At 35.5% G+C, this 27,655-nt stretch overlaps 3 long non-coding RNA genes across 14 annotated transcripts in view; 2 read left to right on the top strand and 1 right to left on the bottom strand.

Annotated features, from left to right (window-relative positions):
* Positions 1 to 27,655, top strand: part of LOC141555637 (uncharacterized) — a 57,611-nt gene that overhangs the window by 20,050 nt on the left and 9,906 nt on the right. The window contains exons 1-2 of one of the 2 annotated variants that reach the window (XR_012486287.1): positions 7,373 to 7,608; positions 22,717 to 22,809. This is a non-coding gene — a long non-coding RNA (uncharacterized LOC141555637). Of the gene's footprint in view, positions 1 to 7,372; positions 7,609 to 22,716; positions 22,810 to 27,655 lie in introns of those variants that run through there. The other variant, XR_012486285.1, reaches the window with a different exon arrangement.
* Positions 1,002 to 5,064, bottom strand: LOC141551408 (uncharacterized). Its single transcript, XR_012484864.1, has 2 exons — positions 5,005 to 5,064; positions 1,002 to 1,585 (listed from the first exon to the last, which is right to left on the bottom strand). It is a non-coding gene; the product is annotated as an uncharacterized LOC141551408 (long non-coding RNA).
* On the top strand, positions 2,841 to 5,081 carry LOC141551407 (uncharacterized). Of its 11 annotated transcripts, none has more exons than XR_012484863.1 (3): positions 2,841 to 3,821; positions 3,876 to 4,120; positions 4,151 to 5,081. It is a non-coding gene; the product is annotated as an uncharacterized LOC141551407 (long non-coding RNA). The 11 variants fall into 11 exon arrangements; XR_012484858.1 differs by having other exon boundaries at positions 3,876 to 3,929; positions 4,002 to 5,081; XR_012484861.1 differs by having other exon boundaries at positions 3,876 to 3,929; positions 4,026 to 5,081.

Genomic DNA, 27,655 nt, shown 5'->3' on the forward strand with positions numbered 1-27,655 from the left:
AACAATAACCAAGAAGCAGAATATGTTACAAAGCTCAATAAGCAAAATCTTCAAATTGAAAACCATATAGAAAATTTTAGAGAATGAAATTATTTAATATCTTTCTTCTTTTCTTATGACAGCCCTCCTTACTCCTGAATAATGCTAAGAGTTAAGAATGAAGGAAAATCCACAGCTCGTGACCTTGCTATTCTAGCAGGGAATATACCAGATAACAAGTTGATTGGTGTATGGGGGTGTATACACACACACACATACATATAATATTACACATAGATATAAAAATTTGTACATATATAAATATAAAAGATGTATTATATACACATAGGTGTATATTAGGACTTTTACACATACACGTGTACATGCATGGGTATACATATATGTCTATTTTAGCATACATACAACTGCATCTGACAGAATAATTATATAAAGTTATCTTCATGTCAAGAGATAGGGGGCTTGGCTGATGATTTTATGTGTATACATACACAAATACATATAATTTACACAAGATTTTTTAAGCCTCTACTACCTTGCAAGACTCACTATCAATCTTGAATATTTTCACAACTCCCGTCATAAAACTTAAGCTAGATTCTAGCTTCAGAGTTTGGACTTCATCCTAGATTTTAGGACTCCATTGGGTACACATTCCACTAGACCTGCTCATGATGCTCTCCTATTTATTGCAGGTTGCACTTTTATATTGTTGCATTTTTATATTGATGAATCAATTGTTAAGTGTATCATTTTTCCACAAACATCTTTCCATTGCTCAGTCATAGGAAGAGAACTTCTCCAAGAGAGCTCTGTAGTCTAGGAAGGTATGACGAATGCTAGTAATGTATCACAAGCCAGTGTTGCTAGGGTTCAGGACTTGACCCTGGTCTTTCAGGATTGAGAGCTAGTGTTAAAAAAATTGGCTAAAAATTAAATTGGTACTTGGCAAGGTTTTGTAAACAGTTTATTAAATACAAAAATATCACAAAGAGGAACATGTATCAGGATCAGAAACAGTTTATTAAATACAAAAATATCACAAAGAGGAACATGTATCAGGATCAGAAACAGCCAACACCTGGAGAAGGAGTTTGATCTTGATAAGGTCTTTCAAGTGATGAGCAAGCATTCCATGGGAAAGTATATTTTAGGGAAACGTTTGCTGGTCTTGGTCCTTAGTCAAAAATACTTGGATTTAACGGTGTAGAGTATCTTTGGAGAAATCTGAATCCATGCATCCATTCTTCACAAATTGATTTTAATCCTCGAATTTTCATGGTTGAGAATACAGTTGAATATTGACCAATAAATTATTGAGTGGCATTCCAGTGTCCAAGTTAGGTAGAGTAGGTAGATTGAATCAGAGGAATATTGAGTGGTGTTCCAGTGTCCAAGTTAGGCAAAGTAGGTTGAATAAAAGGAATATTGAGTGGCGTTCCAGTGTCCAAGTTAGGCAGAGTAGGTAGATTGAATCATTAAGAGGAATATTGAGTGGCGTTCCAGTGTCCGGCAGAGTAGGTAGGTCCAAGTTAGGCAGAGTAGGTAGATTTTCAAAGAGGAATATTGAGTGGGGTTTTCCAGTGTCCTAAATTAGGCAGAGATGAGATTGAATCAGAGGAATATTGAGTGGGGTTTCCAGTGTCAATACTAAGTTAGGCAGAGTAGGTAGATTGAATCAGAGGAATATTGAGAGGGGTTTCCAGGTCCAAGTTAGGCAGAGTAGGTAGATTGAATCAGAGGAATATTGAGAGGGGTTTCCAGGTCCAAGTTAGGCAGAGTAGGTAGATTGAATCAGAGGAATATTGAGAGGGGTTTCCAGTGTCCAAGTTAGGCAGAGTAGGTAGATTGAATCAGAGGAATATTGAGAGGGGTTTCCAGTGTCCAAGTTAGGCAGAGTAGGTAGATTGAATCAGAGGAATATTGAGAGGGGTTTCCGTGTCCAAGTTAGGCAGAGTAAGTAGATTGAATCAGAGGAATATTGAGAGGGGTTTCAGTGTCCAAGTTAGGCAGAGTAGGTAGATTGAATCAGAGGAATATTGAATGTAGATAGATTGAATCAGAGGAATATTGAGTGGGGTTTCCAGTGTCCAAGTTAGGCAGAGTAGGTAGATTGAATCAGAGGAATATTGAGTGGGGTTTCCAGTGTCCAAGTTAGGCAGAGTAGGTAGATTGAATCAGAGGAATATTGAGAGGGGTTTCCAGTGTCCAAGTTAGGCAGAGTAGGTAGATTGAATCAGAGGAATATTGAGTGGGGTTTCCAGTGTCCAAGTTAGGCAGAGTAGGTAGATTGAATCAGAGGAATATTGAATGGCTTTCCAGTGTCCAAGTTAGGCAGAGTAAGTAGATTGAATCAGAGGAATATTGAGAGGGGTTTCTGTGTCCAAGTTAGGCAGAGTAAGTAGATTGAATCAGAGGAATATTGAGAGGGGTTTCCGTGTCCAAGTTAGGCAGAGTAGGTAGATTGAATCAGAGGAATATTGAGAGGGGTTTTCCGTGTCCAAGTTAGGCAGAGTAGGTAGATTGAATCAGAGGAATATTGAGTGGGGTTTCCGTGTCCAAGTTAGGCAGAGTAGGTAGATTGAATCAGAGGAATATTGAGTGGGATTTCCAGTGTCCAAGTTAGGCAGAGTAGGTAGATTGAATCAGAGGAATATTGAGTGGGGTTTCCAGTGTCCAAGTTAGGCAGAGTAGGTAGATTGAATCAGGAATATTGAGTGGGGTTTCCAGTGTCCAAGTTAGGCAGAGTAGGTAGATTGAATCAGAGGAATATTGAGTGGGGTTTCCAGTGTCCAAGTTAGGCAGAGTAGGTAGATTGAATCAGAGGAATATTGAGTGGGGTTTCCAGTGTCCAAGTTAGGCAGAGTAGGTAGATTGAATCAGAGGAATATTGAGTGGGGTTTCCAGTGTCCAAGTTAGGCAGAGTAGGTAGATTGAATCAGAGGAATATTGAGTGGGGTTTCAGTGTCCAAGTTAGGCAGAGTAGGTAGATTGAATCAGAGGAATATTGAGTGGGGTTTCCAGTGTCCAAGTTAGGCAGAGTAGGTAGATTGAATCAGAGGAATATTGAGAGGGGTTTCCAGTGTCCAAGTTAGGCAGAGTAGGTAGATTGAATCAGAGGAATATTGAGAGGGGTTTCCAGTGTCCAAGTTAGGCAGAGTAGGTAGATTGAATCAGAGGAATATTGAGTGGGGTTTCCAGTGTCCAAGTTAGGCAGAGTAGGTAGATTGAATCAGAGGAATATTGAGAGGGGTTTCCAGTGTCCAAGTTAGGCAGAGTAGGTAGATTGAATCAGAGGAATATTGAGAGGGGTTTCCAGTGTCCAAGTTAGGCAGAGTAGGTAGATTGAATCAGAGGAATATTGAGAGGGGTTTCCAGGTCCAAGTTAGGCAGAGTAGGTAGATTGAAGTCCAAGTTAGGCAGAGTAAGTAGGTCCAAGTTAAGCAGAGTAGGTAGATTGAAGTCCAAGTTAGGCAGAGTAGGTAGATCCAAGTTAGGCAGAGTAGGTAGATTGAAGTCCAAGTTAGGCAGAGTAGGTAGATTGAAGTCCAAGTTAGGCAGAGTAGGTAGATTTTGGTCCAAGTTAGGAGGAGTAGGTAGATTGAAGTCCAAGTTAGGAAGAGTAGGTAGGTCCAAGTTAGGCAGAGTAGGTAGATTGAAGTCCCAAGTTAGGAAGAGTAGGTAGGTCCAAGTTAGGAAGAGTAGGAAGTTAGGCAGAGTAAGTAGGTTCAAGTTAGGCAGAGTAGGTAGGTCCAAGTTAGGCAGAGTAGGTAGGTCCAAGTTAGGCAGAGTAGGTGGATTGAAGTCCAAGTTAGGCAGAGTAGGTAGATTGAAGTCCAAGTTAGGCAGAGTAAGTAGGTCTAAGTTAGGTAGAGTAGGTAGGTCCAAGTTAGGCAGAGTAGGTAGATTGAAGTCCAAGTTAGGAAGAGTAGGTAGGTCCAAGTTAGGCAGAGTAAGTAGGTCCAAGTTAGGCAGAATAGGTAGGTCCAAGTTAGGCAGAATAGGTAGGTCCAAGTTAGGCAGAGTAGGTAGATTGAAGTCCAAGTTAGGAAGAGTAGGAAGTTAGGCAGAGTAAGTAGGTCCAAGTTAGGCAGAGTAGGTAGGTCCAAGTTAGGCAGAGTAGGTAGATTGAAGTCCAAGTTAGGAAGAGTAGGTAGGTCAAAGTTAGGAAGAGTAGGAAGTTAGGCAGAGTAAGTAGGTCCAAGTTAGGCAGAGTAGGTAGATTGAAGTCCAAGTTAGGAAGAGTAGGTAGGTCAAAGTTAGGAAGAGTAGGAAGTTAGGCAGAGTAAGTAGGTCCAAGTTAGGCAGAGTAGGTAGATTGAAGTCCAAGTTAGGAAGAGTAGGTAGGTCAAAGTTAGGAAGAGTAAGAAGTTAGGCAGAGTAAGTAGGTCCAAGTTAGGCAGAGTAGGTAGGTCCAAGTTAGGCAGAGTAGGTAGATTGAAGTCCAAGTTAGGAAGAGTAGGTAGGTCAAAGTTAGGAAGAGTAGGAAGTTAGGCAGAGTAAGTAGGTCCAAGTTAGGCAGAGTAGGTAGATTGAAGTCCAAGTTAGGAAGAGTAGGTAGGTCAAAGTTAGGCAGAGTAGGTAGATTGAAGTCCAAGTTAGGAAGAGTAGGTAGGTCCAAGTTAGGCAGAGTAGGTAGATTGAAGTCCAAGTTAGGCAGAGTAGGTAGATTGAAGTCCAAGTTAGGAAGAGTAGGTAGATTGAAGTCCAAGTTAGGAAGAGTAGGTAGATTGAATCAAAGAGGATATTGAATGGGGTTTCCAGTGTCCAAGTTAGGCAGAGTAGGTAGGTCCAAGTTAGTCAGAGTAGATTGAATCAAAGAGGAAAGTAGGTGGGTGTTTGATGGTAGAAGGAAGGTGGACTCAGGGATGGTGGGGGAAAAAGGTAAACTGAGCAGTTGAGATAGAACCTAATAAAAAACAAACAAAAAGTGTTAGTTGGAGAAGGAGACACAAAAGGCAAGGACAGGGCAAAGTTCAGGGACATGGGGCAAATTTATCTACTTACTTGTGAAGAACTAGGAAACTATTCTAGAAAAAAAGACAAATATATTAATATTCCGCTTACCCCCCACCCTCACCCCCCCCCCCCCATGCTCACAGTTTAGTGACTTCAGGCAGGCATCCTTGACCGATTACAAAACCTTTTCTATTCATTTCTACCACAGGCATTTGCTGTCTTCCACAACCAATCAGGAATGAGGTTCTTTACTATCTCCTATTTTAAGTCTAGAAAAAACAACCCTGGCACAATATATCTTATATATTTCTATTTTAATGTTTTATATAGCCTAGTCATTTGCCAATACAGTTAGGGAAAATAAGTTAACAATCTTGGTAAGAGCTATTAGTTAGATTAGCAAAGTACTTACCACCTAAAAAGAAATGGGCATTAAAATTTCCTGTCATTAGAAAAAAAAAAAGTTTTAAGTCATTACCTACTAGATATCTAAATTATTTTCTATTATAATTTGTATCACTTCACACACGAATCACTTCACACATTCATTTTCTTCTCAATGCTTTCATAAATAAACCATGCTAAGAAAGAGAGAGTCAGTTCCCAATCTTTTGACAACACAAGGATCCAATCTCACACCATTAAAACGAGCAACAAAGACTGCAATCTGAGGAAAGAAAGGAAGGGGACAGGCAATAGGTGATGTGTTCCCAAATAAGCCAGATACTTCCTGAGTCATCTAAATCCCAATTTTTCACCAATTTTTCTGAGGCTCTCCTAGGTTCAGACTCATTGATCCTGATCCTCCTGCAGCTGACATTCAACTCCAGTTCAGTGGTAGATGTTGGCTATTTATACCTTTTTCCCCAGAGCTCCACCCAATCTTGTCTCTGTGACATTTCATTTTGCCGTCTTCATTGTGACTCTTACTCCTAGTAGTCCTGACTCTTACATCATAGAAGATAAAATTAAACTTTACCTTATTAGGGATCAATGCAACTTTTCCATTAGACAGAAAGTGCAAACTTCAGACTATAAGCTAGTAAACTAAAATATCTAGCTAGTCAATTCGCTGATTCCTAATAAAATTCAAGAATATTTATTTAAGGAAATTGTGATTGTGAGTATATATATATATATATATATATATATATATATATATATATATATATATATATATATATGCAGATGGAATTGTTTTGGTATTGACTCAAAGCCAGCATGACTTCATCAAGAAGAATAGTCATACCTAACATAACCTCTTTTCTGGGTTTTTTTGAGAGCATAAATTTAAATAGACTATAGATCAGAGAAATGATAAAGACATAGATAGCATCCTGGGATTTGATAAGAGTATTGCATAATGTTTGATGTCTTACATGCTTATTTTAATGGATAAGATGGAAAACATGCATTAGATTGACAGGTAGATTCTGAATGACTAGAATAATTATTTGTGGATCTATATAAATAGTGAGATGATGAGGAGGTCTTCTTAGCAAAATGACCCATGGATCATCTCCTTGGCCACCTATATATTTGCCCAACATTTTAACTATAATAAGTATGAAAAAGGTATAACATGGCAGATATCAAATTTTCAGATAAAATGCATTGTGTTAGAATTTTTAAAGATGTTGATAGGCTAAAACTATGAGCTGAATCAATTAGATGGAAATTACTACTTAATATGGATAAATGAACTTTGTATAAATACAAGATAAGGGGAAGCTATAAATGGTGTGAAAAAGCTACAGTTTTTAGTGGAGACTTGATCAATTTTTAAAAATTTAATCTCAGACTTCAAAAGATTTATACTATCTACAACAGTAGATTGGTCTTGTCATATTTAATATATTATATTAAATCAGTGACATCCAGTTCAAGGACAGTGAAAGGAACTAGATGTCCATCCAATGGTATGATAGCTGCAGGGCAAGTCAAAAGAGGATTGACCTTAGGTGGAGTTATAGACCCTGAGTTCAAATCCTAGTTCTGCTACTTGCCATCCATGGGATATTGTGGCAAATCATTTAAATTCTCTAAGCCTGAGTTTTCTCACATATGAAATGAGGGGGTAAGCCTAAACACTTCTAAAATTCTGTCCACTTCTATAGCAAGAATCCTATTAGCATCCTATATCTTTTGGGAAGTGTCTTTATATTGAATAAGTTTATTCAGAAAGATAAACTAGAAGGGCAGAGTCAGATTATAGGTTTGGCATAAACAAAAATTATCCCAAAGCACTATGAACTTCTTGGGAGATAATGGGTCCATAGTAGAAATGTTCCCCAAAGAATGTGAATGAATACATCATTGGTATGGCAGAAAGGATTACTTGTTTCTGGTTTGTGGCACACGATATGACCTCTGGGGGCATTGAGGTGACACAGTAGGTAGAGAGCCAGGTCTAAAATCAAGAAAACCTGAGTTCAAATTCAGCCTTGGATACTTATTATTCATATTACTCTGGGCAAGCCACTGAATCTTTTTTGTCTCAGTCTCCTCATCTGTAAAATGAGCTGGAAAAGCAAATGACCAACCACTCCAATATCTCTACCCAGAAAACCTAAAATGAAGTCATGAAGAGTCGGATGTGGCTGAAGACAACTGAATAACAACTATATTCCATCTGAAGTCTTGAAATCTAAGGTACTGAGATTCTGTGATTCTCTAATTTTGAGAACCTTCCAACTAATTGATAATAAAGTGAACTGGAAAGGTAGGGTGAAATAAAAGCAGCCATAAATTATAAGTTCTCTGAGAACAGGAGCTATTTGATTTTTTTCTTGTTATCTATCCCAAGGATCTGACATATAAATGATAAATAAATGTTTGTTTCTTTAAGGATTAGAATCCAAAAATCTCCATGCTTTGATGTTTTATACATTAGGAAATTAAAAAACCTTTGCAGCATATCAGTGATGCTGATAGGACTCTTGTTATTTATTATTTTTGTAAAACCATGAATTCTAAGAGGAGAAGATCTAGAAGGAGAAAATCCTAAGTGGAGGAAACAGTCAATACAAAGGCATAGAGACAAGAGTCAGAGGGAAAGGGATGTGTGAAGAATAGCAAGAAGATAAGTGTGGGTTCTGAAGTCTAGAGAGCAAGATATATAAGGAGAGAGAAAATTCATGAGCAAAGGAATTCTCTTCATCTTCCCAAAATGCTATAGTATCCATGTCACATGGTAGAATCATGAATCCATGTATGACTGATTGTCAGGAAGTATCCAGCTACTTGAGGAGTCTGAAGATTTGATCTGACAATAGGAGAAATATAGACTTACTAAAGTGTATGGTTTACTTCCTGAGAATTCTCATCCTTTGAGTTTTCTATATTAGTTTAATTAAATTCAATTGAAGAAATGATGGGATTATTAAAAAGAGAAACCAAAAACTCATTATGAGTCAACAATGTATGTTATATGGTAACCAAAATTGCTTATATTATCATAGTGTCTTAATGAGCAGCACTTAGCACAGTGCCAGGTACATAATAGTTGTTCAATCGTTTTTCAGTCATGTCTGATTCTTTGGGATCCCATTGGGGGTTTTCTTGTCAGATATACTATAGTGGTTTACCATTTTCTTCTCCAGCTCATTTTACAGATAAGGAAACTTAAGCAAACAGGGTTAAGTGACTTGCTCAGGGTCAAATAGGTAATAAGAACCAGAGGCCAGATGTAAACTCGTGAAAAAAGGTCTTCCTGACTCTGGCCTGACAATTGCCATCTAGCTGTCCCATGTCATCTACTAAACATTTATTGACTAACTAATGGATTTAATAGAGGAGACATAGGGTCTAAGATTAGGAAAATATTAGCTCTGTGTATTCTGTGCTGGATAGACTATAGTTATCACTAAATTCTAAATATCATAATTTAAGAAAGAAATTGATAAGCAGATGAGGCTCTAGAGGAAGTCAACTAAGATGCTTTAGGACCTTTGATCAATGTGATATATTACGACCAGTTGAAATAACTGAGAAGGTTTTATTTGGAGACAAAAATAATTGGGGAGATGAGAGTAAAGAGCAAGAAGATAGGGACTTCAAGTTTTTGAAAGGCTACTATATAATTAATTTTTGTAATTATAACATTTTCTTTGGCAGTACATATACATAGGTAATTTTTTTTACAACATTATCCCTTGTACTCCCTTCTGTTCCTAGTTTTTCCCCTCCTTCCTTCCACTCCCTCCCCTGGATGGCGGGCATTCCCATACATATTAAATATCTTATAGTATATCTTAAGTACAATATATATGTGCAGAACCGAATTTTGTTGTTTTTGTTGTTGCAAAGGAAGGATTGTATTCACAAGGTAAAAATAATCTGGGAAGAGAAGCAAAACAAAAACAAAAACAAAAACAAAAACAAAAACAAAAACAAAAACAAAAAAACAATGCTCACAGTTTACACTCATTTTCCAGTGTTCCTTTTCTGGATGTAGCTAATTCTGTCCATCATTGATCAATTGGAATTGGATTAGTTCTTCTCTATGTTGAAGATATCCATTTCCATCAGCATACATCCTCGTACAGTATCATTGTTGAAGTGTACAATGATCTTCTGGTTCTGCTTGTTTCACTTAGCATCAGTTGATATAAGTCTCTCCAAGCCTCTCTGTATTTCTCCTGCTGGTCATTTCTTACAGAACAATAATAATATTCCATAACCTTCATATACCATAATTTACCCAACCATTCTCCAATTGATGGACATCCATTCATCTTCCAGCTTCTAGCCACTATGAAAAGGTCTGCCACAAACATTTTGGCACATACAGGTCCCTTTCCCTTCTTTAGTATTTCCTTGGGGAAAGGCTACTGTATAGAAGAATAGGTTAAACTTGTTCTCCTTGGCCCCAGATGATAGATCTAGAGGCAATGAGTGGAAATTATCTAGAGGCAGATCTTTGAGTCATGGATAGAAAAAAAAATCTTGACAATGGGAGTCATTGAGTCCCTTCCTTAGAAGGGAGTAGCAAGACCTTTATATAGCTCTTCAAATAAAGATATCTTGTCAATTATATTGTAAAGGGAACTCAGGCATAAGCTAAACTAAAAGGACTTTGAGTTCCCTTCTGACCCTGAAATTCTATGACTCTATATGAGGTTTATTGAGTGACTATTATGGAAAGGGTCTTCAGTGCCATGTGCAAGGGGATATAATGATACTTCTTCCTGCCCTCAAGGATTTTACCAATGTAAAGTAGTAGGAAGAATGAATTATGTACACAACTATAGAATAATATAAATCAGAGATTACAAGAGCATCTTAGAAAGCAAAACATACTAGGGAACTTTGACCCATGAGCTGGGAACTTTGATAGATGAAAATATTTTTAGGAGAGAGAACCAATTTAAGAAATGGGGGGGAAATGAATGAGATTTTTTTAAAAGTCCTACAGGATGGACATTTTATGCTCAAGGAATGGAAAATTGCCATCTCAAGTAGATATTGGACAGGGTGTAAATAAGACTTCAAAATGTTGGATACCTATGCTCAGAAATGACACCCTAGAATCATAAAATGTTCTAGCATAAAATATAGTCCCTTATTCCCTTCTATCACAATCTTCTAGTAATACCAAATTGTACAAGTCTGTAATTTACTGCATTTATTCACTACTCTGAAATTAAATAGTCCAGATATATATGTGGATTTCTCAAATATGTTATATAGAGTATTGACTCTGTTGAAGTATGCTTTCTGAGACAGTTACATTCTCTTGGGAGTCACAGATAATTCTGTCGCCTGGGAACCTAGATGAAAGTTTCCTTTCAGAAGTAAAGGTCATTTTAAATGAAAAGGCCATTAGTACACATGGGTAGGTACCTTCAGTAGCTTTCTTGGAACAAGTATTGTAAATATAAAAATTAAACCCAAGTTCATCCTATAATTCTAGAAATTCATGGCTGTTTAAACCAGAAATCTATATTGGAAAATTTCTTTAAGGTTTAAAAATAAAATAAAATACTTTGAACTATTTTTACATCTAGAAGAAAAACAATATCTACCTATAAAGATAATATAGAAAGATAGTGATTCATATTGAATTCTAAAATGATTATGCCTAACAATTTCTAATTTAGAAAAGCTAATTGATATCAAAGGAGGAAGTATGGAGAAACTGCACTGATCTGAATTAAAAACATTTGGCTAAAAACCAAACAGTTCATTTCCAGGATACTATGCTCATAAAAGTTGAAATCTTACAAGCAAAAAGTTAGGGGTTGAGTAGGTCTAACATTTTTGTGTTAGACTAATGTTAACTAACAACAGGGAATACCTTTGGCCTCTGACCCTTATCCTTTCCAATTGGTAGATTAGCTTTTCTGCCAAAACTACTTCTTCACCTTCTCTACCATCCTCAATTGCTCATCACAAAAGCTAAGAATTGCAGAGTGAAAGAAATTATGGGATTCTTTGAATCATAAACATCATTGTAGAAAACTGTTTGGGGCTTAGAAACCACCTCTCTTCAGGAGCTGAGAGCACAGTATTTCACACAAAGTTAACTCTTAACTAAATGCTTAATAAAATGACTGATTGATCCTAAACTACAGATGGTAGCCCCAGGGTTTGGGAGTTTTATCTTGCTTAATTAGGCTAAAAGTAGGCTAAAAAAATTGGCCTAAACAGTTTCCAAGCCAGAAAAATTTATGACCTACTACATTCCTCAAGGATACTATTTCATATATTAGGAAACCCCAATCAATCAAAAATTTACTTAAAAAAAAAGATTTTTCATAATTACCATTTGGGAAAATTAATCACAATATTCCTGAAGATCTGAAATGGCTCTTAAAATACATAAGTAGGCTTATGATAAGGCAGAGAGAGCACACAGAGAGAAATTCACTAAGCATGTTTGAGGACAGTGAACATACAGTGGCAGCAGTACCAAAAACATATCACCACCCATATGATGGTCCTGGAGACTCTTACACAGCAGACTAAGAATTGGGCCTTTTGGACTTCCTCCAGAACATGGTGGGAAATAAGCAATTCATTTCCTATTCCAGTAGAAAGTAACTTCCTTTTTTTATATTTATTTTTTTATTAATTTTATAATTATAACATTTTTTGACAGTACATATGCATAGGTAATATTTTTTTTACAACATTATCTTTTGTACTCCCTTCTGTTCTGAATTTTTCTCCTCTTTCCCTCTATCCCCTCCCATAGATGGCAAGCATTCCCATACATATTAAATATCTTATAGTATATCCTAGGAATAATATATATGTGTAGAACCGAATTTTGTTGTTGTTGCTGTTGCAAAGGAAGAATTGTATTCGGAAGGTAAGAAAGTAACTTCCTTGAATACAAGACATATTTGCCTTTGTTTTCCCAGAATTTAGCATATTTTCTAACACATAGAAGGTCCTTAATATAATAGCTAATGAATTTAATTGAATGGATAATAATCCAGTTGTTTTCAGCAGATAAATCTCACAGTAAAGTGAAACAGGGAGACTGAAAAATAATGGATAACTCTATGACCCAGGAAATCATTTCAATTATCCTCACCTCAAATTCTTTATTTATAAAATGGAGGAATAATAATAGTACCTACCTGACAGGATTGTCAAGAAAGTAGAATAAAATGACACAAACAAATATCTTGACAAACTATGATGCTATAGAACTAGCTCTTATGTTATAATGATATTTATGATATTTCATTAATCTAGGCATGAGATAATGGAGACCTTAAGTGCTTCAAAAATAAATTGAGGCATATGTCTCCAAGCAAAGTATCATTTTATTAATAAAATCATAAAATAATTAACAACTGCCTCAATTTCCACCAGACTCCAAGCAAGAAAATAGCTCCCTTTCTATATGTGTTTGAGAGGCATTTAACAAAGGAAAGAACAAGGTAGGTGACATATTCAAAAAAGTCAGTTTGGCTGGAACGAGATATTTGTGGAGGAGAATAATACATAATTCAGTCCAGAATAAAAGAGTGGAGCCAGATTGTGAAAGACTTGAAATATAGAAAATTTTGAATTTTAACCGGAGGACCCTGGGGAACCACTGAAGTTTCTTGAGCATCATTTTGCCTTAACTCTGCTAATCGTTAATGTTTGTCATCATAGGAAAAAGGAAATGCTGTTTTCTTCCAAGACTGCAAACTTTTATGCTGTTTCATAATAAAAAAAAGTATATTCAATAAGAGCCTTTAAAGAATACTGTTGTGCTTTTTTGTCAGTAAATAATTATTTGGCAAGTTATTATGTTGGTGCATTCTTGTGACTTGGGTTTTTTTTTTCTTTATTTCAAGGAAGAAATGAAGGAGCTATTTCTTTTAAAGTAGTTTCAAAAAAGTAACTAAAAGAGACAACAAAAAGCTTTCCAAAAGCTTTTATTCCGGCATCGTGCTGAAATGTCAAATTACGCGAACCTGTTTGTAAGTTCTTAAATTTGAAAAGTGCACAAAATAAACTTTCTGGACACATCCAAAGTGATGCAGTATTACCTCTGCATGTGGTCTAGAACAGTAGAATTTAGAATATTTTCTAAGCATTTCAATTGCTTTCAAGTCAGAAGAATCACTGTTTTATCTTAAGTTTCATTCTTTGCACCCCTTTTGCCCATTTTATCTAAAGTGCTTGCAATTTTTACCCATTTTTTCCTCACCATGGGATATTTCATGCTCCCCAAAAATTAGTTGCTAGACTCATAGTTTAAATTACTATTTAAAAAACTTTCAGTCATCCAGAAGAAGTGCTATATGTAGAATAGCTATGTTTCCAAGCAAAAAGTATGTAGTCCCCATGATAATCAGATTTTGTTCTCAGTGTTTCTTTCAGGGTTATAATTGAATGGAGGCAGAAGTTTCCTTACTGTTATACCCTATCCATGGAATTTAAACTGTTCCCGGCTGGAAATATATTCTTAGAGGTTTTCATACAATATTTAGAGATTATGATGCTTTATTAGCTGAGCTTCCAAACCCAATAAGACAGGATACAGTTATTATCTAACCTAATGGCCTTCTTAAATTGTTTGGCAGACTCAATTCATGACTATCTAAATACATCAGAATATGCAGAGATAGGGACCTATGCTGGTGTCATATGTATGCTCCCTGAATGCCCTTTCAAAAGGTGAATTCCTATGGCTATTTGTACCAGTGTCCCTGCAGCTGTGAAGTAATTGGTTAGCAAGAAGCTATTACTTGAGCTCCAGACATTGACTACTAGGGTAAGATATACATTTTTATGTAAATAGTTTGGTTGTTAAAAGGGAGCAGAAAAAAATAACATTTGAATATGGAAAATTATTTTTAAAATCAACTTGAGAAGAAATAAATCTAAATAAAATGCTGAAAAGTAACAGATTATTCTAAGGGACCCATAGTAAACTCTCTCTCAGATGAATTTATGGAGAGGACCTGTTTTAAGACAGCAATGACTAAGATAATGATGGCTATAGAATATTATAGTTTATAAGCATATTTTGGGGGCTATTTTCAAGGTTATAACTGACAAAATTATCAAATAATGAGACTATGAAGAAAATATATAAATACTGCTGGAGTCTTTAATCACAGGAAGAACTGTTGGTTTTTATATCAAATTTTTGAGACAAATTACTGCATATAAGAAGGTTGATTTAAGATTATTGATTTAAGACATTAGAAACTATAGGAGAAAAGCATTAGTAAGACAGAATGAAAGTAATGGGGTATATAGTGTAGAAAGTTACAAGAAATTTTAAGATTGACGTAGAGAAAGCTTCCAGCTGATACAGCTGATCTTGCAGTGGTTTTGCTGGAAGCTAGCTGATCAGAAGAGAGACATTGTATTTTTCAATTGCTTGGAGAAGATTCAAAAGTTTGGTCATCTGACAGCTTTTCCGTTGTGCTATTTTCAGTAGAAAAGAATTATGCTTGTATGAACAGATTGAAATAAGAAAAATGTCTAAAGGGTGAGTGTTTCTAACATTCTTATGGTCTGAGGGAGAGAAACAAATTTTAGGATATTGACAAGCTAGAAAAGAATAGAACTCATGCATAAAATCTGAAAGAACTAAATATTTTTCCTGGAGAAGATTTATATATGATATGGTAACTGTTTTCAGTTGAAATTGCTCATGACAAAGTTACCAGTAACCTCTTAATTGACAAATATAAGGAACTTTTCTTAAACTTTAATCCTTGATCTCTGGAGTATTTAACATTGCTGATCACATGCCCATCCTGGATGCTCTGTCATCTCTGAGTTTTTGTGATTCTGCTCACTCTCTTGGTTCTCCTATCTCTCAGAACTCTCTTCACTGCTAGACCATCTCCCATTTCACACCTTTTAATTGTCACTATATTCCAAGGCCCTCAGTCTGAATACCCTTCTCTTCCCTCTCCCTATATAATCTTTCTTGATGACTTCAATTAGTTTGCAATGGGTTTAGTTGTCATTCTATGCTGAAGGATTCCTTATCTATTTAAACTGTCCTAGGCTTTCTCCCTGATTTGCAAATCTGGATCACAAACTTCTTATTAGACATTTCAAACCAAGTGCTCCATTAGCATTTCAAACTCAACATGTCTAAAATAGTATTCATTGTCTTCCCTCAATCTTACCTTTCTTCCTAACTTGCTTATTTTTGCTCAAGATACCAGAATCCTCCCAGTCTTTTAGGTTCTCAATTTTCATGTCTTCTGTAGCTCTTTATCTCACTAACAGCTCATATCTATTCAATTGTTAATTTATGACTTTTCTATCTCCACCACAAAACCCACATCTGACTTCCCTTTACTCATACAGCCACTATTCTAACCATACCCTTACCTCTTCTTGCCTGGATTGCTACACTTAATTATTCTCCTTGCCTCATCTTTCCATTCTAATCCATCCTCCAAATAACTGAAAAGTTCATTTTATAAAGTAAAATTCAATCTGTAGTGTAGATAAACTAGAAGCTTTCCCTATAAGATCAGGGGTGAAACAAGACTATCTATTATCACCACTATTATTTAGTGTTGTATTAAAAATGTTGTCTAAAGCATTAAGACAAGAAAAATAAAATTTTAAAATTTAAAAGGTAATAAGGAAATAAAATGTATTACTCTTTGCAGACAATAGCATGGTAGAAGCTTCAGCACACAGAAAATCTCTACTAGCACTAAGAAAGGATTCTGTTGCTTTAATACACTAGAATTTACTGTCATTGTGGAGCAGGGACACACCTCAAAGCTCCAGGGCAAAAAAAGGGTACTTGGGGTCATATTCTTGGAAGGATTTCTGAAAATAGCTGCACCAACTCCTGAAGTTTGGGACAGTGCATCTTCCACCCTGGAAATAGAATCCTATTTTAACACAGGCTTAAAAGCTGAGTAATAAATTAGGAAAAGGAACAGACAACACAAAAATATTCTGATCATAGAAACTTACTATGGTGATAGGGAAGATCAAAACACACACTTAGAAGAAAATAACAAAGCTAAAGTTTCTACATCCAAGCCTCCAAGAAAAATAAGACTTAGTCTCAGGCCATAGAAATTCTCAAAAGGAATTTTGATAATCAAGTAAAAGATATAGTGGGAAAAATGGGAAGAGAAAGGAGAGTTTAATTTTCCTGAGATTCTAGACATTCTAGAAGCAGAGGATAAAATAAATATTGAAAGAATCTACTGATCACCTTCTGAAGGATATCCCAAAATGAAAACTCCCAGGAATATTTTAGCCAAATTCTGGAACTTCCAAATCAAGGAGAAAAATATTTCAAGGATCTAGAAAAAAATAAAACAATTCTATTACCTTGGAACCACAGTCAGGCTAACACAAAATCTAGTAGCTTCTTCATTAAAGGATCAGAGGGCTTGCAATATGACATTCCCAAGAGCAGTGGAGCTAAGATTACAACCAAGAATCATCTACCCAGCAAAATTAAATATAATCCTGTAGAAAAAAAAGGTAGATGTTCAATAACATTTCAAGCATATATGATCAAAAGACTGGAGCTGACTAGAAAATCTGATTTTCAAATATAGTACTCAGGAGAAGGAGAATGATATATTCAGAAAATGGATATTATAAGGCACTTAATATGGTTTATGTCTTTAGATTCCTACATGGGAGAATGATGCTTGTAACTCCTAAGAATTTTCTCATTATTATGAAAGTTAGAAGGAGTATGTGTAGACAGAGGACACAGGTGTGAGTTGAAAATGAATTGATAGTATCTTTAAAAAACAAAAGTAAATAGTGAGAGAGGAATATATTGAGAAAATTGGAAAAGGAGAGGTAGAAGTGCATGAATTATATGCCATGAAGGAAGGAAATAAAGACTTTTATAGAGGAGGAGAAGAGAAGAGGGGGAGGAGGAGAGTGAGTGAACCTTACTCTCATCAGAATTGACTCAAAGAAGAAATAGCATACACACTCAATTATAGGTACAGACCTATCTTACCCTGTGGTAAGAAGAGGGAATAGTGGTAGAAGAGAGGGCATATTGGGGGAGAAGGTGGTCAGTAGCAAAATACTTTTAAGGAGGGTCAGGATAAAAGTAGAGAGAGAATAGAATAAAAAGGGGGAAATATAGTTAGCAACAGTAATTGGGAAAATAATTTTGAAGCAAGTTTCTCTGATTAAGGATCAATTCTCAAATATATATATGGAAGTGAGTTAAATTTATATATAAAAAACAACTATTCACCAATTGGTATGATCAAAAGATATGAACTGTGCTCAAAGGGCTATAAAATCATGCATATTCTTTGATATAATAATACCACTATTGCTAGGAATGAATCTCAAAATGAGATTTAAAAAATAAAAAGGACCTATATGTACAAAAATATTTATAGCAGCTCTCTTCTCAGGACAAAGAATCAGAAATTGAGGGGATACTCATCAGTTGGGGAATGGCTGAATAAATCATGGTATATGAAATATTATTGTTCTGTGGGGTTTTTTCCAAAAAAACCTGGAAAGTCCATGAGCTCTAGTAGAGTGGAATGTATTGTGTATATAATAATAACAATGTTGTGGAATGATCAGGTGTGAATGATTCTGCTGTTCTTAGCAATACAATGATGACTACTCTGAAGGACTTTTGATGAAAAATGCTATCCATAATCAGAGAAAAAATTGTGTCTGAATACAGATTGAGGCATACTCTTTTTCCTGAGGGTTTTTTTGAGGGGGGTGAAGATTTATGGCTTTTTTCACAACATGAATTTTATGAAAATGTTTTACATAACTTCACATGTGCCTTCTTAATAGGAAATGGGGATGGGGACAAAGAGAAAGAATCTGGAACTCAAAGTTTTAAAAACAAATGTAAAAAGTTGTTTTACATGTAATTGGGGAAAATAAAAAATATTAAACAATAAAAGAAAGAAAAAAAAATTGTCCTGGAGTTATAGAACAAGAGGGGAAAGTAGAAATGGAAAAAAATCCATTGATCACCACCTCAAAGAGATCCTACATGGAAAACACATAGGAATATTATTGCCAAATTTTGAAACCTCTAGATTAAAGAGGAAATTTTATAAGAAACAAACAAGCAAAAACCAATTCAAATATGCTAGAGCTGCAATTAAAATTGTATAGAATTTATTAGTAGCTACAATAAAAGACCACAGGTCCTGAAGTAATACATATCATCAATCAAAAGAACTATGCCTGTACTCAAAAATATCATATCCAGCAAAACTAAGAATAACAGTGAATGAAAAAAAATGAAGAGTCAATGAACTTCGAGATTCAAGCAAACCCAAACTTAATACAAAATTTAACATGTAAGAACCAACATCAAGGATTAATTTCTAGGGACTCAACGAGGACAAATAGTTTATGTTTTTTACATGGAAATGTATACCATCTGCTTAAGATTGACATCAGTAATTGGGTGGCTCAAAAGAAAGATTGGGACAGAGTTGAGTATGAGCGATTTTTAAAGGCAAAATTGTCTAGGAAAAAGTAAAAATAGTAATTCTGATGTACAAATTAGGTGCAGAGGAAGAACCAACACAGAGGTATTTGGGGGGGGGGAGAGGAAATCTGGTAGTTCTGAAAACTAACACATCAGAAATGGGTTAAATAGGGAATTATATAATATTATTTATATGAACAAACATATATATATATATATGTATGTATTGTATAAAATGTCATGAAAGGTATACTGCCCTCCAAAATCTATAAAGAAAATAGTTTTAAGGGAATTAATGAAAAAAAAATTAAATGACAGTGATCTAGCCGTACCTGATCTAGTACTATATTATAAAGCAACAGTCACCAAAACCATTTGGTATTGGCTAAGAAATAGACTAGTTGATCAGTGGCATAGGTTAGGTTCACAGGGCAAGATAGTGAATAAAAATAGCAATCTAGTGTTTGACATACCCAATGATCCCAACTTTGGAGATAAGAATTCATTATTTGACAAAAACTGCTGGGAAAACTGGAAATTAGTATGGCAGAAACTAGGCATGGACCCACATTTAACACCACATACTAAGATAAGATCAAAATGGGTCCAAGATTTAGGCATAAAGAACGAAATCATAAATAAATTGGAGGAACATGGGATGGTTTACCTCTCAGACTTGTGGAGGAGGAAGGAATTTGTATCCAAGGGAGAACTAGAGACCATTATTGATCACAAAATAGAACATTTTGATTACACCAAATTAAAAAGTTTCTGCACAAACTAATGCAAACAAAATTAGAAGGGAAGTAACAAAATGGGAAAACATTTTTACAGTTAAAGGTTCTGATAAAGGCCTCATCTCCAAAATATACAGAGAATTGACTTTAATTTATAAGAAATCAAGCCATTCTCCAATTGATAAATGGTCAAAGGATGTGAACAGACAATTTTCAGATGATGAAATTGAAATTATATCCACTCATATGAAAGAGTGTTCCAAATCACTATTGATCAGAGAAATGCAAATTAAGTCATCTCTGAGATACCACTACACACCTTTCAGATTGGCTAAGATGACAGGAACAAATAATGATGAACGTTGGAGGGGATGTGGGAAAACTGGGACACTGATGCATTGTTGGTGGAGTTGTGAAAGAATCCAACCATTCTGGAGAGCAATCTGGAATTATGCCCCAAAAGTTATCAAACTGTGCATACCCTTTGATCCAGCATTGCTACTACTGGGCTTATATCCCAAGGAGATACTAAAGAAGGGAAAGGGACCAAAATGTTTGTGGCAGCCCTTTTCATAGTGGCTAGAAACTGGAAAATGAATGGATGTCCATCAATTGGAGAATGGTTGGGTAAATTATGGTATATGAATGTTATGGAATATTATTGTTCTATAAGAAATGACCAACAGGATGAATACAGAGAGGCTTGGAGAGACTTACATGAACTGATGCTGAGTGAAACATGCAGAACTAGGAGATCATTATACACTTCAACAACAATACAATATGAGGATGTATTCTGATGGAAGTGGATATCTTCAACATAGAGAAGAGCTAATCCAATTTCAATTGATCAATGATGGACAGAATCAGGTACACCCAGAAAAGGAGCACTGGGAAATGAGTGTAAACTATTAGCATTTTTTGGTTTTCTCCCCAGATTATTTTTAGCTTCCGAATCCAATTCTTCCTTTGCAACAACAACAACAACAAAATTTGGTTCTGCACATATATATTGTACCTAGGATATACTATAAGATATTTAATATGTATGGTATTGCCTGCCATCTAGGGGAGGGGGTGGAGGGAAGGAGGGGGAAAATTCAGAACAGAAGGGAGTACAAGGGATAATGTTGTAAAAAAAAAATTACCTATGCACATGTACTGTCAAAAATGTTATAATTATAAAATTAATACAAAAAATGCAAAAAAAAAGAAAATAGGAAGGAATAAGAAAAGATGGGGTTTAGAAGGGTTTGTAGATTTATAACAGTGGGACAAGATATATAGATTAATGGCATAAAGAGGGATAGAAAGGGCGAGGAGAGAGGATACGAACAGGCGGAGATTAAGTAATAGCACTGAAAGTTAAGGAGCAGAATTAAAGTAGAAGAGGGATAGGAAAGAAGTAATATACACAAACTTACAAGGAGGATCAGGAGGAGAATTTACTAGAGAAAAAAAGTACGGCATTTGTTGTAATTGCAATAGAGAAGATTTTTCAAGTATAAATTGTACTAACTGGCCTCAGATAGCCCTTCAACCCTGAAAATTGATGATTGCATGATTGCTTGTCCCAGGCCATATTAATTTACCATTCTCATCTGTTTTAATGGGCAGTGAAGAAGCCCAAGACTTATCTCATACCGTGGGAGGATCCTAGAAAATTCCAGGATGCCATGGTGTTTGTTTTAGGATGCCTTCATTATATATAAGATGCAAAGGAAGTCTGTTTGAATATGGGCAAAGCCTTCTCAATGAGGGGGGAAAGAATGGAAAGAGGAAGAGAATTTAAAACTCGAAATTTAAAAGAAAAGCAAATGTTTAAAATGGTTTTTACATGAAATAGAAAAAATAAAATATTTCTAAGAGGAAAAAAATAAACCATCATATCATCAGTGGAAAAAAAAGAAAAAGAAACAGTCATGCTTTCACGATAGGATGCTAGATCATCAAGTGGCCATTTCTCCCTAGAAGCCTGCCCAGATAGACCACCTGAGAAATGAAATTTACTTGGCCTTTCCTGGTTCTCCCATACATATATATTATCATCACGAGTCTTGCTGGTTCTTTCCTTTTGAGATTTCTTTCTATTAACACTATATATCCTGTGGGGACAATTTCTCCATGTGCCTTCTTGCCACCTCTAAATAAACTGTGAGTTCCTTGAAAGCAAGGACAGTATTTTTTCCTTTCTTTATATCCTAGCACTTAGCCTGGTACATAGTAAGCACTTAATGCCTGTTAAATTAATGGGTAGATATTTAAAAAAACAAAACAAAAAAAAACAAACAAACACCTAGCTCTGGGATTTCATTCGTGTAAAGGTTTCTAAAGGACTAAATTTCTTCCTCTCAGTGCATATTGTCATTTTCTCTATAAGATATAATCTAGAGGAGTTGTTTAGGCCACTGATAGGTCAACTAGACCAGGGTCATTCATCCCACATGTGGCAGGGGTGGACTTGAACTCAAAACTTTCTAATTTTTAGACCAGTTCAGATTTTACTCAGCTCAGGATTTACTAAAAATCCTCCTTAAACCATATGTCCTTGCTGTTCCTGTTAAGGTTCAGCAATAGAATGCAGCAATAGGTGGTATCAGAATCCAGTGATCTCCGACTAGCAGGGCCCTTGAACTTCTGACACAGGCATAGCATGAGAAAATAAAGCTCAGAAAAGTACTATCAAGTTGTGCAAGTATTATTGCTGTCACCGACCTTGTGATATAGGATCAGCACAGGACAGTCTTTTGGGGTTCTCTTAGCTTAAGATCTCAGATAATTTTCAGCATGAAGCAGGACACAAGCACTTCATATTTACTTGTGCATCACAGAGGAATAGCAAAAGATGTATAGAAGTGCCAGGTAGCTTACACACACACACACACACACACACACACACACACACAAACACATACACAAACATACAGCTGTTCAAAGCTATACAATATAGTGATCTCTGTAGACATAAGGTAAGGAACACCAATCCAGATATTTGGATCTTTTTGCTATCATCTGCTCATCACAGGCAACCTCAGAGTCAGAGAGAGATTGATGTCCCTTTTAGTGCTATTTGCTGTGTTCTTGTGTCTATTGTTCAACCACTTGTTCTCCTTGTTTAACTCACAGATGGACATTAATTTCATGGATGGAAAACTTGCTCACAAGTGTTAGAAAGTGTTACAACAAGAAGTCCTACAGGGATGCAGTACTTTCAATCAGGTATTTCCTGGATGAAAAGCTTCATTTTAAATGGTCAAAAAAGAAGCGGAGACTTTGCCCTGCAAATAGGAATCTCCTTACCTTTCATTAAGCGAATTCTCAACCCCTAGAAACTGACTCCCAAGACAAATCGTTCTCTTAATGAGCAGAAACTAAAGTAGAAGGGGCTATTTAAAAGATAATTGCCACTGGAATCAAGTAATACAGATTTTTAAAAATGAAATTATGGAATTATGCCCAAAGAATTATTAAACTGCATATACCATTTAACCCAGCAATCCCACTGCTAGGTCTATTTCCCAGGATGATTATGAAAAAAAGGAAAAACATCTGTATGTTTATTGCAGCTTTCTTTGTGGTGGCAAAGAGCAGGAAATTGCAGGGATGCCTGCCAGTTGGGGAATGGCTGAAGAGATTGTAGTGTATGATTGTGAGGTAATACTACTGTGTTATAAGGAATGATGAGTTCAGTGATCTTAGGAAAACACAGATAGACTTGCATGAAACAATGAAAAGTGAAATGAGCAAAACCAAGAGAACATTGCATACAGTAATAGCAATATTGTTTTAAGAACAACTTAGAGCAACTAAGTTATTTTGGCATTATAAATATTCAAATTAACTGTAATGGACCCATGAAGCAAGATGCTATCTTCATACAGACAAAGAACTGACAAATGCAAGTATACATATACCTATTTGTGTCTAATGGCAGCCATTTCTAGAGAGGGATGGGGAGAGAAAAATGAGGGGGACAAGAAATTTACATAATAACTATTATATATTTAAAAGGAATAGGAAGTTACACATAATAGATTTGGAGTTTCATCTGCAATCATCTTTTTACTACACTAAGTTATAAAAAAAAGCTTATTTTATTCCATAAATTAAAAATAAAATTTAAAAAATGAAAATGAAAAGACCAAAAACTAAGAGCATCTTCTCCTGGAAATATGACTCTGAATAGCAGCACAAGTTTTCTCATAATAAACTTTTGCTGGTTATGATGCCCATATTGAAGCCAAATCTTTTTTCTGGATTCTAAGGATGGGATCAACCACAGAGTTTGGAAACCGGTCAGTATTTTGGTATACATAGTAAGTTAGAATTTTGAAATCTAACACCATTTATAATTGCCTTCATGCATAACACCAGAACCACTAGGAAAAGATAATGTAGGACCTTTTGTCAATTCCCTAATTTGCAATAATACAGGAATCTGACTATACTTCTGTGCTATATTCCTTTCATTCACAAGACTGTCTTTACACAGCTTCATTCTCCCACCCCATCCATGAGAAGTAGCCAGTCCCTACAGCCGATTATTCATAATTTTTAGTAAAAGTAGCAAAGGGACTGGCTTTCTACCAAAACTTCAAATGGGGATTTACATTTCTCTATAGTCAAAGAAATACTTTTCAGAACCAAACCAGAAAATCAGTATTTTTACTATAGATTAGATAGATAGATATACAGATGTATAGATAAATTATTAATATAATGAATGTTCATTAAGTGTTTACTATGTATCAGTCATCATGCTAAGCACTGGGAAGAAAAGGAAAGAAACAAACATTTATATAAAATTTACTATATACTAAGTAGTATTCCGAGAAGAAAAGGGGAGAGGAAATCACTTGATCCAAAACACAAAAATTGACCAAGAAACTGAGTCCAGTCCTCTCATTGGACAGAAGAAGAAATTGAAGAACAAAGTAGTTATTTGCCCAATGTCACAAAGAAAGTTAGTAGAGATGGGATACAAACTTAGATTCATTGATGTTAAATTTAGGACTCCTTCCCCTGGACTGTGCTTTATCTTCATCGTTTGGGCCTAGAATTTGAAACATATCGAAAGTAATATCATCCAAGTAACACAACTACTAAACTGGTGCTTGTTTTGTTTTTAAATATAATAATCAAGGAATAACATAAATGGCCCAAAAATATGTTCGCAGAAGTATTCCTATGTCTGTACCCCCTTCTTATCTTTTACAAAATCAATGAATTTCAAAGTTGGAAAGAAGTCCAATGATTCAATCAGAGACTCAGGATCAAGTAAACAGTCTTCTATTTGACTTTTAAAGCCCTTCATAACCTATGCAACCTAGTCATTTTTTTTTAACTTTTCCAGTCTTCATATACTTCTCTCCATGCACTACAAAATCCAGCAGCACTGGTCTTTTTGCTATTCCTTCCACATAATACTCTACTGCTGATACTGACCTTTTCATTAGCTGAAGCACTTGGAGTGCTCTTCCTCTCTACTTCAGCCTCTCGGCTGTTGCTGAGTTCTTGCTCTTTTCAAAATGTGGCTCAAATTCCACCTTCTACAAGACACCTTTCCCACTTTCTTTTTTTTTTTTTTAATATTTATTTATTTTTATTTTATTTTATAATTATAACATTTTTTGACAGTACATATGCATGGGTAATTTTTTACAACATTATCCCTTGCACTTACTTCTATTCAGATTTTTTCCCTTCCTCCCCCAAACCCCTCCCCCAGATGGCAAGCAGTCTTATATATGTTAAATATATTACAGTATAATTTAGATACAATATATGTATGTAGAACCGAATTTTTTGTTGCACAGGAAGAATTGGATTCAGAAGGTAAAAATAACAGTTTACACTCATTTCCCAGTGTTCCTTTTCTGGATGTAGCTGGTTCTTTCCATCATTAATCAATTGGAATTGGATTAGCTCTTCTCTATGTTGAAGAAATCCACTTCCATCAGCATACATCCTCGTACAGTATCATTGTTGAAGTGTATAATGATCTTCTGGTTCTGCTCGTTTCACTCAGCATTAGTTGATGTAAGTCTCTCCAAGCCTCTCTATATTTCTCCTGTTGGTCATTTCTTATAGAACAATAATATTCCATAACATTCATAAACCATAGTTTACCCAACCATTCTCCAATTGATGGACATCCATTCATCTTCCAGCTTCTAGCCACTATGAAAAGGGCTGCCACAAACATTTTGGCACATACAGGACCCTTTCCCTTCTCTAGTAGTTCCTTGGGGTATAAGCCCAGTAGTAGTATGGCTGGGTCAAAGGGTATGCACATTTTGATAACTTTTTGGGCATAATTCCAGATTGCTCTCCAGAATGGTTGGATTCTTTCACAACTCCACCAACAATGCATCAGTGTCCCAGTTTTCCCACAGCGCCTCCAACATTCATCGTTATTTGTTCCTGTCATCTTAGCCAATCTGACAGATGTGTAATGATACCTCAGAGTTGTCTTAATTTGCATTTCTCTGATCAATAGTGATTTGGAACATTCTTTCATATGAGTGGAAATAGTTTTAATTTCATCATCTGAAAATTGTCTGTTCATATCCTTTGACCATTTATCAATTGGAGAATGGCTTGATTTCTTATAGATTAAAGTCAATTCTCTGTATATTTTGGAGATGAGGCCTTTATCAGAACCTTTAACTGTAAAAATTTTTTCCCAATTTGTTACTTCCCTTCTAATCTTGTTTGCATTAGTTTTGTTTGTGCAGAAACTTTTTAATTTGGTGTAATCAAAATGTTCTATTTTGTGATCAATAATGGTCTCTAGTTCTCCCTTGGATACAAACTCCTTCCTCCTCCACAAGTCTGAGAGGTAAACCATCCCATGTTCCTCCAATTTATTTATGATTTCGTTCTTTATGCCTAAATCTTGGACCCATTTTGATCTAATCTTAATATGTGGTGTTAAATGTGGGTCCATGCCTAGTTTCTGCCATACTAATTTCCAGTTTTCCCAGCAGTTTTTGTCAAATAATGAATTCTTATCCCAAAATTTGGGATCTTTGGGTTTGTCAAAGATTAGATTGCTATTTTTATTCACTATCTTGTCCTGTGAACCTAACCTATGCCACTGATCAACTAGTCTATTTCTTAGCCAATACCAAATGGTTTTGGTGACTGTTGCTTTATAATATAGCTTTAAATCAGGTACACTTAGACCACCTTCCTCTGACTTTTTTTTCATTAGTTCCCTTGCAATTCTCGACCTTTTATTCTTCCATATGAATTTTGTTGTTATTTTTTCTAGGTCATTAAAATAGTTTCTTGGGAGTCTGATTGGTATAGCACTAAATAAATAGATTAGTTTGGGGAGTATTGTCATCTTTATTATATTCGCTCGGCCTATCCAAGAGCACTGAATGTCTTTCCAATTATTTAAATCTGATTTATTTTTGTGGCAAGTGTTTTGTAATTTTGCTCATATAATTCCTGACTCTCCTTTGGTAGATATATTCCCAAATATTTGATACTATCGACTGTTATTTTGAATGGAATTTCTCTTTGTATCTCTTGCTGTTGGATTGTGTTGGTAATGTATAAAAATCCTGAGGATTTATGTGGATTTATTTTGTATCCTGCGACTTTGCTAAAATTCTGAATTATTTCTAATAGCTTTTTAGCAGAGTCTTTGGGGTTCTCTAAGTATACCATCATGTCATCTGCGAAAAGTGACAATTTGATTTCTTCATTTCCTACTCTAATTCCTTGGATCTCTTTCTCGGCTCTTATTGCCAAGGCTAGAGTTTCTAGTACTATATTGAATAGTAATGGTGATAGTGGGCAACCTTGTTTCACTCCTGATCTAACAGGGAATACCTTTCCCACTTTCACCTTCTCTGATAGTGTCTTACCTCTGAGAATATTTCTCACCCAATATTTAATACACATACATCGATAAATTGTAGCCTATGGGCTGATACTTCCCTATCACCATCACCATTTCCGTGTGAGCTAAAAATGTTTTTTAAAAAATTCTAAATACAATCAAGTATTAAAATGTAAGAATCATTCTTTGCTCACTTACCTGTTCTAGTCT

Source organism: Sminthopsis crassicaudata, chromosome 1 (genome assembly GCF_048593235.1).
Source record: "Sminthopsis crassicaudata isolate SCR6 chromosome 1, ASM4859323v1, whole genome shotgun sequence".
In the NCBI taxonomy this organism is placed as follows: Eukaryota; Metazoa; Chordata; class Mammalia; order Dasyuromorphia; family Dasyuridae; genus Sminthopsis; species Sminthopsis crassicaudata.